The following is a 14,028-nucleotide window of genomic DNA, read 5'->3' as shown; positions in this document are numbered from 1 at the left end:
ACTATCTTTTCTTCATATTGTGCCATGAAAATGATTAAAAATCAATGTGTCCATCTTTTTCCAGGATGAAAGTTTCCTGAGAGTAGGAACTTCACCTGTAGGATGTACTGTCATGTGAGTTATCATCCTACTTGGTGATCTTGTGAATGCAGAATAACCTGACTTTTTTGTGGAGGGAGTGGACTTGATATATATTCTATAGGCAAAAGTGGGGGTTTAGACAAAAGACAAATTTGGTGTTAAAATAGAATGTACACTGTTGGTAGAAATGTTAAGTGGTGCAGCCATGATGGAAGTTTCTGAGAAACATTAAAAGTTGAACTACCATATGGTCTAGGAATCCTCCTCCTGGGTATACATCCAAAATAATTCAAATTGGGATATTGAAGAGATATTTGCACTCCCATGTTCACTGCAGCATTATTCACAATAGCCAAGATGTGGAAATGACTTAACTGCCCCTTGACAGATGAGTGAATCAAGAAAATGTGGTAAATTCATACAGTGGTATGTTATTCAGCCTTAAAAAAGAAGGAAATCCTGTCATATGCAACAGCATGGATGAACATGGAGGACATTATACTAGGCAAAATAAGCCAGTTACAAAGGGACGAATACAGCAGGATCTCACTTGCACGGCAATATCCAAAATAATCAAACCCATCAAAGCAAAGAGTACACTGGTGGTCACACAGAGTTGAGCAAGGGAAATGAGTTGTTCAATGGATATAAATTGTCAGTTATGCAAGATAGATAAGTTCTGGACATCTGCTGAACAACGTAGTGCATATGGTTAATGATACTGTTCACTGAAAAATTTGTTAAGAGAGTAGATCTCAGGTTAAGTGTTCTGGGGAAGGAAGGAAGGGAGAAAGGAAGGGTGGAAAACCATGGGCTCTACAGCCAGGCAGAACCTGACTTTGTCAAAGATTAGATATCTAACCTAGGGCAGGTGATTTATTCTGAGTCTCAGTTCTCTTGTTTGAAAATAAGGGATGAGATGAGAATATCTGGGGATAACAGTATCTGTTTTGAAGCTGAAATAGGAGAACATTTATGAGCACATTTAATGCTATGGTGCTAAACTGTAAGATATGTTAGGAAATGTTAGTTTTCTTTGAAAATGCTTGGTTCTGTTCTAAGAGTGGTAGTCGATGCCAAGCTACTGAAGCATTGTTTAAAATTACTTGCCTCCTAAGAAGTTACCAGCTCTTATATGTCTATCCATTTTTGTAAATAATTTTCAGATAAATGGGTAATTCTTGTTTGTTTGCTACTGGATTAAGTGTAGTAGGGAGAAAAGTAGGAAATAACCTAAGTGGTAAGAAGTAGATTCTGGTAGAGAAAACTTTGTTGGATTTCCTTCCAACCATCCATCCAGTAGGGAGATATATACACACACGTGTGCATGTGTGCACATGTATACAACTCTTCTTCTCTTCTTTCTTCACTGGAAGTTTCTTCTTTGTATTAGATGATATTTTGAAAGGCAGGGAAAAAGACTTTAGAAAGAGGAATAGCTGGAGAGCTTTGAAAGGGCTGATCCTGAGCAATGAAAGAGGGAGGGATCCTACAGCAGCTATGATGAAGTTCGCTGTGACTTCCCACTCTCTGGCTTTAAAACCCTGGGCAAGTCATTTAAGCTCTCTGAGCCCCAGTTTCCTCAAAAATCTGAAGCTGGATGATAAACCTACCTGTGGTGCTGTGGAGAGGATTGACTGAGTTAATGGGTAGATGAAGTCTCTAGGAGAGAACTAGACACAAAGTTGACATTCAACAAATGGTATACACACACACACACACACATTTGAATCTGTTTCTTTCATATGTAATTGCTATGAAATTTGAATAAAAGTTTAAGTTTAGTCTCTTCAGATAATTATTTATCAACAAAAAACCCCTAAATGCCAACATGAGCTTGGCAGCAGTAATTGCATTTAAGATGGTCATCTGCTTATCCAGAATAGGCGTATATTAATTTTAACGTAATTGTTGAAAGGAGAGCAAACAAAATTTAAAATTTCTCATAGTTTTCAAGGACTCCTGAAAATACATTCTACAGCCATTGAGGAGACAGTGATTTGCTCTTGAGAACATTTAACTAAATTATCTTAAATTCCTCTTTCAGTACTAAAATGCTACCTTTTTCCTCTAGGGTGATGGGGTGGTGGTGAAGGAAGAAAACACAAGGGACAAAGTTAACAGGAAAAGAGGGAGGTAAGTATGTGTCCAGTGTCATATTTATTGTCTTGTTTTACTTCATGACAATCCTCTGAAAGAGATGTTAGTGCTTTTATATTTAAAAAATGGGGCAACTGGGGCTTGCATTGATCAAATGACCTGCCTTACACTAAAGCAGAAGAACTTGTGTTTTAACATGGGTCTAGGATTGGTCTGTCTATAATGCCACTGTTGTATTTGAGAAAGAAAATTACATGGTAATCATTCACTCATGTGTTCAAGCAACAAGCATTTACTGAATAGCTAGAAAGTGTGGGGCTCTGAGAGATCCAGGGGATACCACTGGCTTTGTATTCTAGCTTCCAGAATGTAAAGGGAATGGAGATCTGTCTTGTGATGTGTCCCCACACAGGTGCATTTTGCCTTTAGGAAATAAAAGAAGGGATTGATTTATCATTAAGGATGAGAGATGAGGAATCTGTGAAAGTAGGTAACATATTTTATCCAGATCTACCAAATCTTGTCTGTAAGGGTACTATCTCCACAATATAATGTGGTACTATCTCCACTTTATAATGTTGAAGACATCCATGTGTTTGTCCTGTGGGCACCACTTTGTCCTTCAAGAACAGCCCTTCATTGTGTTGGAGAACAGCTTCCACCTCCCCTAATCCCTCCCCCATGTCTGGATGTGATGGGAGCTGGCATAGTCTTACTGGACCTCATGGACCTGGCCACAGAAATTCTAGAGAAGACAGCTGGTCCAACTATAGTGTCTCAGCCCCACTTCCTGCCACAGGGATTAGCAGGGGGGCATATGATCCAAGCCTGACTAGAGTCATTCTCTGGGATCTTTCAACTTGAAACTAAGAGAATAAAGGCCTTTTCTCTCTCACAATAGACAGGAAGATGTGAGTCAGGAGCTGCTAGTGGTCCTGGTTCCTGCCTCCTGAGAAAGCCAGGCTGAAGGAATGAAGCCAACAAGGAGAGCGAAGCAGCAAATCCTGACAGCTTGAGGCCCTGGGCCCCTGGAGCGGCTTCTGTCCCTGCTTCCCAAGCTTCATGTCGTGGGGATACTTGCCATTCTCCAGCAAACCCTTTCTTCTGCAAAAACTGACTGAGTTTGAGTTTTGCTGCTTGCATCCAAAAAAATCTGGACGAGTGCATGCAATGCTTGGAAACGGGGAGCTGCAAAACTAGGGTGCTTGGTAAGATGTGCTACCCACTGCCTGCAGGGTTAAACTGGGTGTGGGGTCGGGGGGCAAGACAGAGCAGGGAGAGCAGGCCTTCTCTCTGGCTGTCCTCTCCTCAGGTGCCTGAGAAGAGCTACAGATGTGACGTGGGGACACGCTGGCATCTTGAGGCGTCTTGGACAATGGGTTAGGGTGCACTGAAGACTCAAGAAATAAAAATAAAGGAGCATGGCAGTTCAGTGCTGGGCCTTCGCCTCTGGCCCTGCCATTTTGGTTTTCTCCGGCAGCAGCCTCTCTCATCTAGTATCCCAGTGGACACAGCACTTCCTTTGTGCCCGGCACTGCACAAGTTCGTCCTGAGCCCAGAGGGACCAGTCTTCTATTTTTCCTCATTTTACAGATGAGGAAACTGAGACATGGAGAGATGAAGTAAGTTGTTCCTGGTGGGGTCACGTTGAGATCTCAGTAGCTCACGCTTAGTCACCCCATTCAGCAAGCCTGGCCCTCTAGGCCCTTTCTGTTCTTTCCACCTCTCTGTGCCAGGGCACTTATTGCCAATATAGTCAGTATGTGGCTGATAGCACCACACACTTCCATCGATCATTTTATTCCATATCCTCAACCTGACACCATGAAGAAGCGGCCACACCCCTGGCTCCAGCGTGAACACCCAGCCTGAAGGTGGTAAAAGATTATGATACCAGTTCTGTGCTCTTAAAAATCAGACAGCTCTGGATATGAATACAGTAACACCACACAAGTTATAGGGGAAAAGAAATGAAAAAGATACTGGTTTTCCCCCTTCTTTTCAGGTTTTTTTTCTTGACATTCCTCAACAAACTGTAAGAATTGTCATAGTAGCTTTTACCTTTTCCCTGACCCCTGATCACCCATCTCTCCTTGTCAACTGTGTCCCTGCAAAGAATGTCCCACTTAACAAGTAGCATTGCTCTGCCTACAGCCTTCTCAGGGTCCAATTAGTCAGGGACTGCCTGCTCTGGAACATGCTACGGGTAATTTCAATGTATGACCTTCTGTTTATTTGCACTTTGAGATCAGAACATAAGCAGTTAAAAGACGTTTGCCCTTGAAAACATGTTAGAGAATTAACTGCTGGTTTGAGATGTTATCTGCCACATTTGAGCCCCAAACACATTTTATACCTGAGTTAAGTCTCTGAAAACAGGGATTTGGTAATTGAAGCGCTGACCTGATGTTATCTCTGATAACATGCAGGCGCCGCTCTCTGCTCAGGGAAAACTTAGAGAGCACAGAGAGAGCAGAGCAGAGGATTAGTGGAAAATCTGAAGAACCATTCCTTTAGGCACGTCTCCTGTCTGCACCCTCAGCTGTATGAAGTAGTTGTAAGGAATAATTTGCTTCCCTCCCCTTTGAGCCTGTACTTCTTTTGAAATCTTAATCTGAAAATTATACTATTCAAAATAAAATTCAGAAATCTGTTCACCAAAACAGCAACACAGAGCCGTGATTGATGAGGGACCCAAAGGCCTATGTTTCAGTTACAAAATTTAATTCTAGGACTTTATTTTTGTTTTTTTTATAACTTGTGTTTTTACTTCTTTTCCTTTCTCATAGCTTTCCCCCGCAAAACTAAATTATATCTTAGGCTTTTGAAATAGCTTCAAAGAGAAGGCCTCTGTTTTTAAAAATATCCCCATCTTCTCTAAAGGTAGGGTATTCAAGTTTATTTCAGGTTTTGAGGTAGGACGCACCTACGGGCCACCATGAAGGAAGATGTCCAACTGCCTTTGCAATTCTGACCCCCCCTTTGTCCTTTCACAGATGTCCACTAGAGCCCCGAACTCTCTTGCCCCCTCCCTACCAAAAGAAGCTGTGTTACTGTTATTGAAAAGGATGTGCTGACTGCCAGTCAGATCATGGTGCTCCCTGACTCTGTGTATTTTCGTTAGTCTTAGTATTTTTATTCTCAATGGACATCTTTATGACAGCCCCCCTGGGACTGCTTAGCAGGTTGGTAGACTCTAGCCCTGCTCCCTGCCCCGAAGTGCTACCCCCCTTGCCTTCCTGGTGCCCACTGGAACGTATTTCTGTGAGCTGGGCTGGCAGAAGTGCCCGCCGGCCCCGTGGGCCTGGCAGCTGGCCAGCGGGGCTGTAGCAGGGCATGGTAGACACTGGGTTTCTTGTCAGCCACTTCACACAGGGAGAAGCTCGGCAACCACCAGCCTTCAAATGAGACCATCCAAACAAACAAACAAACAAAAAATGCCAAATACAAACAAATGAAAGAAACCACACCCACTCTGAAAGACACAAAGTGAAAACTTAAAACTGCCCTTTTCTGGGGCTCTCACCAGCTGCGTTCCTTGTGTCCCAGAGAGCTGATGGGGCAGCTGGGTGGTTCTGAGATTCCTGCGGTCTGGACACACACCCTCCTCACCACCAAGATGTGCCTGGAAAAAAGCGGTCATGGTGCAGGCCTCTGATTTACTTCCTGATAAAATAACCTTTACTCTCCGAGGCTGAACTTCCCATCCTGGCTTTCAGAGAACCGGTCTTTATTCCTGTCCACCAGAGCCTGCAGGTTAGGTCACTCCATCTGCAGCCCCCGAGTCCCAGCTCCTGCCCACCCTGCCAGCACTGCAGTATTTCCTTCGCGACCCCGGCTCTGCCAGTGTCAGTGTGGAGGGTGGTCAAAGGCCAATTACGGAATTTCTGGAGGGGCAGGGATTAGTTGTCATTTGGAGCCAATAGGAAACTTTGTTTGGCATTGGGAACTGATAGATTTTGCTATGGTATCTCCTTCCTGCCCAGCTCCCAACCCATTTTCGTTTCTTCTACTCAACATTTCACATCTAGCTCGAAGCCTGTCCCGAAATATCTCGGAGCCGCAGAAGACGTCCTGACTCGGCTGGACCTCGTGATGCATTCCTAATCTCTCTGTCATGTCAACACTCTTCTTTAAATGAGTGCTACTTAGTTTCTCATTTTAGGCATATTCCACATGTCACGGAGTGGTGGAGATGGAAATTCCACTCAGGCAGTGAGAACATGGATAGTCTTTCTTTTGTTGCATCCATTTCAACAAATGTAAAAATTTTTACTATTGCTATTGAGCAAGACGTGTAAGAACTCCAGCACATTGCTGGTGCATAAGAAATGCTTAAAAATGTGTTTCTGTTCCCTTCCCTAATTACTTAAGCTATTTTTCTGTCTATCAGTTACAGGGAAAAATGCTACTGACAGTCTCCTCTGTATCTTGCTGAGGGTTTGTGCAGTGTGGTGTACACATTCTGAAGGGTTTGGGTCAAGCCATATTGCTCTTGAAAGGAGGAAAGATAGCTAGACTGTGGTGGTGGTGGAGATTCTAGGATCAGTATAGCCCATGGACTTGGTAGAGGTGGTGTGTTGAATGTGGACCACCGTGGGCTTTGGGGTGCATGATGTAAACCCTTCCACCTGTGTGCCCCTCTGCTCTTGCTACCCATTTCCCCTGCTATGAATTCTGCGGTAAGATTTACATTATATTCTCAGGGCAGCGGGTATTTGGTGGGATGTGAAGTCCTGTGCATTTGTGCATTAGGGTGAAGGCAGGGTCAGCCCAAGCCGAAGTGATTTTCTCCTTTCTGCTGTCCTCTCCCTCTCTCTGTCCCTGCTTCCTTGCTCCCTATTCAGATCCCTCTCTGCCTCTTTGCTGATTTAGAGGTTCTGGGTCATTAAGCTGTGTGTTCTTTGTGCCACATGCTTTCTAAAGAGAATATAAAGTGGGATCTCACGGCATGTAAACTCATGTATCATGGACAACTGTGATTGTATTTCTTAACTGGAGGGTGATAATTGAGAAGAAAGGAGAGACCGGGAAGGAGAAATGCAGTAAGTTGGAGTTTTGTTTTGTTTCTTTTAAATTGCTTTTGGAAAGAAACTGTGTATTGCAGAAGATGGTTAAGGAACAGCAATGGGGATATTTGTACTATAATGGTGTTATTCATAGGATGAAGCCAAAGCCCAGGAGAGTAAAGTGTTAATACATGGGAGAAAAAGGAGGCGTGGACTTCAGACATGTAGGAAAAAGACTGACTAAACCTTTACTCCGTGGTGGCCCCATGAGGTGATCCTGGCTCCATTTTGCACTCACTGTATATCAGAGATGCCTCCCTTGAGGGCTGAGCCAGGAAGGGGTTTTGCTGGGATCTTCCGTGGCTTTGGACTGCACTGGACAGAACCTGCTCTGGTCCCTGGAGCAAGGAGAAAGGGGGCCCAGAAGAGAAAGGAGACAAAAGATGACCTTTGTGATGTGTAATTTTGTCTCAGCCATTGTTAGCTGACATGAGTCCTAAGCATGTTGACCAAACTACTGAGCTTTTAGAGTGGGGCTAGGACGGAATGTGAGTCAGGTTAGCACTGGGACCTTTGGGGTTGAAATCCCAGCTCTTTTTCTTATTATTGTGTGATCTCAGGTTGGTTGTTTAAACTCTCAGAGAAATAGTTTCATGTCATGTATTTTTTTAGTGAACAGTTTATATGACACAGTTCATATAAAAATGTCTATGCTCCATAAATGAGCATACTTTATGTCACAGTAATACTGTAGGTTTTAATGGTTGGTATGAAAGGGACTGTAGGATAGCAAATTACTATTATAACTTTTTACCAAAAATATCAGTAAATAATTTTCAGAGATTTATTAAAGCTACAAATTCCTATTTTCTTCCTATGAAGAATTATTGGCCAATGTTAGAAAATTACTACCTCTGAAAATTTTTAATAAAGCATGTATTAAAGAACATGTTAATTACCATATGCTATAACTCTGAATACAGAATACTTTGAATAAGAGAAATTGCCTAAATGCACCATAGTGACAAAGTCTTTTCTTCTATATGTAAACAACTCCTGGCTTCAGAGCAGCGTTCGGGCTAAATCATTGAAAGCATTTTTATGTTTCTCCAGAGACACAGTTGATGAGAGTGCTGGAAATGGGGTTTTGACCAGGTCTGATGTTAAACCTGTGAAGCTGACTTTGTATATGATGGGTCACTGCTTTGGGTCCAGAATCTTGGATATATGTTGCAGTTGAAGATATCAACTTCAGAGCCAGATTGCTCCCAGGAAACTGGCTTGAGGATGGGCTTAGCAGTTCTCCGTGGAGGGTTGAGGTGCACAGGAAGATTGTGCCTCTTTCAGGGCAACTTCTGGGTCCTATTTGAACTCAGAAGTGGGAGACTTTTTCAGTTTGAAGAAACTGGTTTGAAGCTAAACTAGGTACCTGCTTTCCCAGACGTGTCCACATGTATTCCTTGTCTTCACTCCAAACTCTCTCCAGAACCCTTAGCAGTATGCTGCACTAGCCATAGCATTCAAGACCCATCCTGTCTATCCCTAATTTCCGTTTTCTCCTTTCTACCTCTCTCCGATTGGCCTCCCAATCCATACTTCTATCACAATAAATCATTCTCTCAGAGGACGCCATTTGCATTTTTATCTCCATATCTTTGCTTCTTCTGTGCTCACTGCTTAGAATGCCCCACCCCAATCCTTGCCTTCTCTTCTGGTTAAATTCTGCTCTTCATTCAGGGTCCCGGTGCAATGCCACATCCTCTGAAACCTTCCCTGCATCCCCTGTCCGCCTTTGTTGACATAGCACAGTCCAGCGTCCAACAGTGAACTTGTCCCCTCCTCCACCCACGACTGGTTGTGGACTCTTTGAGGAAAGGGGCATGATACCCACCTGGACCAAGAAAACCCAGCCAGGGGAGCATTTTGTTAAGGGTTTTCTCATCTGGTTTTGCCCATTTTACATACTAAAAGGTATACAATTTTTAAATGTACAGCTTGACTAATTTTTGCATATATGCATATATACCTCTCTCTCTCTCTCCATCCACCATCCAGTACAGGTACACAGAACATGAGCAGAATCCAAAAGGTCTCCCTTGGCCCCCTCCCAGTCAGTCAGTAATCCCCCCTCCCTCCCTTGAGGCATCCCCTGTGCTGACTTCTATCACCATGGATTAGTTTTGTCAATTTTTGAACTTCATATCATAGAATTACAGAATATACACTCATTTGTATGACGCTTTTTCACTTAACATTAGACCTGTGACATTTATCCACGTTGTTCCATTCATCAGCAGGGTTTGTTATACTTTATTGCTGAGTAGTGTTCCATTGTATGGATACACCACAACTGATTTACATTAATCTACTTTCTGTGGACAGTTGGATTGTTTCTAAGCTTTGTTTCTTCCAAGTACAGCAGCTGTGCCCATCCTTGCACACATGTGTGCTTTGGTGGCATAAGCACTCATTTTGCAGGGGCTCAATCCAGGAGAGCTGCTGGGTCAAGGGGCGTATGCATATTTAGTTGTAGGAGGGTCTATAAGAGTTTTTCCCCAACTGGGTGAACTGATGCCCATTCAGTCAACAATTTAAGAGCATTAAAATTGCCCCACATTCTTGGTGACCCTTGGTATGTTTAATCTACTCTGTTTTAGCCTTTCTGAGGAGTGTGTTACGGTGTCCCATTGTGGTCTTAATTAGCTATATTTTTTCCTGATGACTGATGAAGTTGAGAATATTTTCTTATGTTTATTGGCTGTTTTGATATTCTCTTTTGTGAAGTGTTCATTCAGGCCTTTTTAGGTCTTAGATTCTGAACTCTAATAGGTAGGTAACACCCAGCAGAGCCGTGGATTGTCAGTAACATCGCTTGAAAGGCTTCTTTAGTACAGAACTTTATAAAGGCATCTAAAGAGAACATTGAGATAAACTGAACTATGTCACATAATAGAAAATATAAACAGTTTACCATATATTAACTCAGGCATCATTAGGTACAATCATAGTGAGGGCTTGGTAAAAAATTTTAATCCCTTTTACTGTGACTCTGGTGGAAGCCTTTAACCCACAGCCAATATTTCTAAGAACTGGATTTTCCCCTTCCACATCTAGACTTCTTTTCTTTGGGGTCCAATTTCTACAGGCCATCTTCTACATATCTTAGGATATTTAGATCAGGTTCACTTTTATATTGGGATCTTTATTACTCCTGGCAGTTCATTCTCAGTCTCCTGGTCTACTATGGCTCAAGTTGGTATTTTTAGTACAGGAGTTTTATCAAGTCAATTCTGCTGAAAGGAGGCTTCTTTCTTCTAATGCTCTGTGCTTAATGTTATCTCTACTTGTTTCTTATCCAGCCATAGCCTCTCCCTTGAGGCCCAGTAGTTTATCTCTGTGAACTCCCTGGATATAGCCGGTCAAGGGTTTTACTCTTTAGCTACTTAACTTTCAATATGATGAGGGCCATTGCCTGTAAGTAGTTGGTGCTCAATAATTGTTCACTTACATTGAACTGGGGTTTCAGTGGTGTGGAATATCTGTACTGGTGTTCAGTTGGTAGGTCCATCTTCAGGAGAACATTAAAGCAAGCCATGTAACTTTGTGACTCTGAGTCAAACAGTAGCAAGAGTTCTCTTGATCCAAAATATGCAAAATATTTCCAGCTCCTAACTGGCCTGGTATTTTACCATCATTGAAATATAGTATTTGAGATAAGGCACTGCCTTCAGACATCACTTACTAGATTATGTCTATGTTTATCTAGAAGGAGGAGAATACAAACTCAGTGGCATTTATTCACATTTTAGTGAGAGTTCACTTATTATTCATCTGGCCTCAGAAAGAAGGCCCCTGCAGGATGGGACAAAGGAGAGGTGCGTCTGGATATGCAGGCAACGTTTCACACCCAGGAGAGATGCTGCTGGGGACAAAGGAGTGCACTAGTCAGTCAGGGGCGCCATAATCACAGCACCCCACTAATTCTTGGAGTCGGGAAACCTATGTGCAAGTCATAGGTTGCTGTTTTTGCTATGTAATTTTAGGTAAGCCACTTCACTTCTCTGCAAATTCATTTTCTTATCTGCAAATGGAGATAATATCTCCTCTGCTTAACTCACAGGGTGGCTATAAGGATTAGATGAAATGATATATATGAAAATGCCTCACATACTCTAAAGGACTAATCACTTATGTTGCATTTATCTTAATACTAATTATTATTGGAGTGTGGTGAAATATGGAGAGGCATCAGAGACCAATTGCTTACTTGACAATTTTGCTTGGGGCTGAAGCTTGTGAACACAAAGAACAGAGAATTGCTGTTGAATTCTCATCTATATGGGGAGTTTTCTATCATTATGTGGATAATAACAGAAAGGTTAAAATGCTTGTGCCTAACAGTACAAATGAGTCCATCAGTGAATGATTATTATTTTTATCAAAAATAAATTAAATGGATGAAGTGGCTTGCTTTATTTGTAGGATTTAAATAACCAGTTTGGGTGACTGTTTTTTCCTCCATGGATTTGATAAAGTTCATCTATTTTGGCATGGGCAGATGCAGAACAAGCCCCATATGCCTTAGGCTAGTGAGTTAGTTGGTCTTGGGTTGTTTTCACTTACCCTTCTTCAACGTGGCTGAGACATGTTTGATCTCTGGAGAACAGGGATACTATTGAAACAGGCCAGACTTGCATCCCTTGCCTACTTCATTTTATATCAACTGGATGAAATTTAATTGAGTGAGTGAAGGAAGAGTATTTCAATTGAAGATATCTATCTTTCTTGATAATTTGAAAATGCATCTTGCTTTTGTTATAAAGAAAGACCTATGCTGATTCCCGGGTGCAGGCGGAATCACAGAATGTTTGAGTTGGATGAGACTGAACGAATCATCTTGTCCAACCCCCTCACTTTATATTTAGGGAAGCTGAGATATAAAAAGATTTAATAATGTGCTCAAGGTCACATTCCTAGTTGGTGGCAGAGCTGCAACTGGAAGCCAGGTTTTGTGACCTCAGTCAGGGCACTTTCTCTGACCTGCTGCTGCATTTAAGGGTTGTAGAAGTGAGAAATATTTTTACTAAACAATTGCCACCTTCTTTAGACTTATTAAAGATTATTTCCTGGTTTTCATAATAATGGGTTATACTGTTAAAAAGACAAGAATCCAGAAAACTTCATTCTTTGAGAAGAGTCCTGAGCTGTGCTTTTGGAGGAGAGGATAGGAGCACCCTTTTCTTTGCCCTAGTGCCTGGTCTTCAGTGGGCACCCACCAGTGCTCGATGTTGAATGCTCTGTCTACGATGATGCAGGCCGGCGGGAATGCCTGAAACAGACACTTGCCCCCGAGTTCCTGGGTGATGGTTATAGACACAGATCCCTAGGTTGTACCCCAGTTCTACTGAGTCACAGTTTCAGTGGCTGTCACCTAGAAATATGCATTATTAGCACCTTTTCAGGTGATGCCTTTCATGTTCTAAAGCTTGAAATCATTGGTCTGAGATCTTCTTCCTCCGGGGCTCCTAATGCTTCAGATCAATGGATTTCAGTTGGATGTGTGGTAAGAAAATATTTGAATTTTTGTTTGCCTTGTTTTATCTAAAAAATTAAGACACCAGCTTTACTTATATTGAATACATGGTTGACACTACATTCATGGTGTCTTGACTGAATGAGGGCTCCATGCAGACAATTGACAATGGTGGCCTTTATCTTCCAGTGCATTGTCACAGTGCACTTCAATGCTAAGGGTTGCATCAGAGTGCTTGCTTTTGTAATTATTGTACACACATACATTTATTTAAGAGAAAAAAGGAACTTTACATGTGTGATGATTAATTTTGCTTATCAATTTGGCTAGGCACTGGTGCCCACTTGTACAGTCAAACACTAGTCGAGATGTTGCTGTGAAAGTAATTCTTAGATGTAGTTAATATTTAAGTAGGTAGATTTTGAATAGAGCACTCCATAATGTGGGTGGGCCTCATCCCATCAGTAGAAGGCCTTAAGATCAAAGACCAAGGTTTTCCGAAGAAGGAATTCCGTCTCAGGACTGCAACATAGAAACTACATGAGTTTCCAGCCTGATGGTCTGTAGAATTCAGACTAAAGGCTGTAATATCAACCTTATCTGAATTTCCAGCCTGCTGGCTTGCTCTATGTATTTAGACTTGCCAGTCTCCACAACTGTGTGCGTTATTTCCTTAAAATAAATCTCTTTCTCTCTAAATAGATTTTTTTGGTTCTGTTTTTCTGGAAAACCTTGACTAATACAACACAGTAGAAATTTAACCTTTTTGAATTGAGATGGTGAGTGTCCATATTTTATATTGCATAGAGTTTCAACAATGATCTTATTACAAATTTTTTGAGTTATTAAACTTCCAGATAAGTTGTCAATTTTAATTTTTTTAAATAAATTTACAAGTGTTTAAACTGATATCAAGTGGCTCTCCTAGCATGCTACCTAATGATGTTTTGAAGATATATTTAATCTGTCCTTTCACATAAATGTGATGTTTTGAAAACAAATAAGGAACAACTTCCTTTAAAAATAAAATTTTGCTGTGGAGAAAGAATTTTAGAGATAGTAGTTTAGAAACTATATGGTGCTTTGTGTGCTTTGTCTTCAAAAATGATTGCATGTTCTATCTACTAAAACCTGCTTGAAAGTCTGGAGGTTCAGTGGTTTTTTACCTCATTTGTGAAACATAAAAATACAGCATCTTCCAATTAGTTTGCAAGCAAAAATGAGTGGCATAAGGGAAGAAAGAAACTTAACAGTTGAATTTCAGCAGAAACCTTTGCATAATTAATACTTGACAAATAAGCATAC

The 14,028-nt window shown here is 41.6% G+C and overlaps 2 long non-coding RNA genes across 3 annotated transcripts in view; both read left to right on the top strand.

Moving 5' to 3' along the window:
- The first annotated feature begins 2,153 nt into the window (after nucleotides 1–2,153).
- LOC118971037 (uncharacterized) lies at nucleotides 2,154–4,834 on the top strand. Its single transcript, XR_012124207.1, has 3 exons — nucleotides 2,154–2,217; nucleotides 3,083–3,389; nucleotides 3,494–4,834. It is a non-coding gene; the product is annotated as an uncharacterized lncRNA (long non-coding RNA).
- Nucleotides 4,835–7,075: 2,241 nt separating this feature from the next.
- LOC118971012 (uncharacterized) overlaps nucleotides 7,076–14,028 on the top strand; it is a 274,439-nt gene continuing 267,486 nt past the window's right edge. Inside the window, exon 1 of one of the 2 annotated variants that reach the window (XR_012124201.1) lies at nucleotides 7,076–7,226. This is a non-coding gene — a long non-coding RNA (uncharacterized lncRNA). The remainder of the gene's footprint in view (nucleotides 7,227–14,028) is intronic. The other variant, XR_012124203.1, reaches the window with a different exon arrangement.

This window comes from Manis javanica, chromosome 2, assembly GCF_040802235.1.
Source record: "Manis javanica isolate MJ-LG chromosome 2, MJ_LKY, whole genome shotgun sequence".
Classification (NCBI taxonomy): Eukaryota; Metazoa; Chordata; class Mammalia; order Pholidota; family Manidae; genus Manis; species Manis javanica.
The sequence above is the reverse complement of the archived record's forward strand: the minus strand, read 5'-3'. Positions and strand labels throughout refer to the sequence as shown.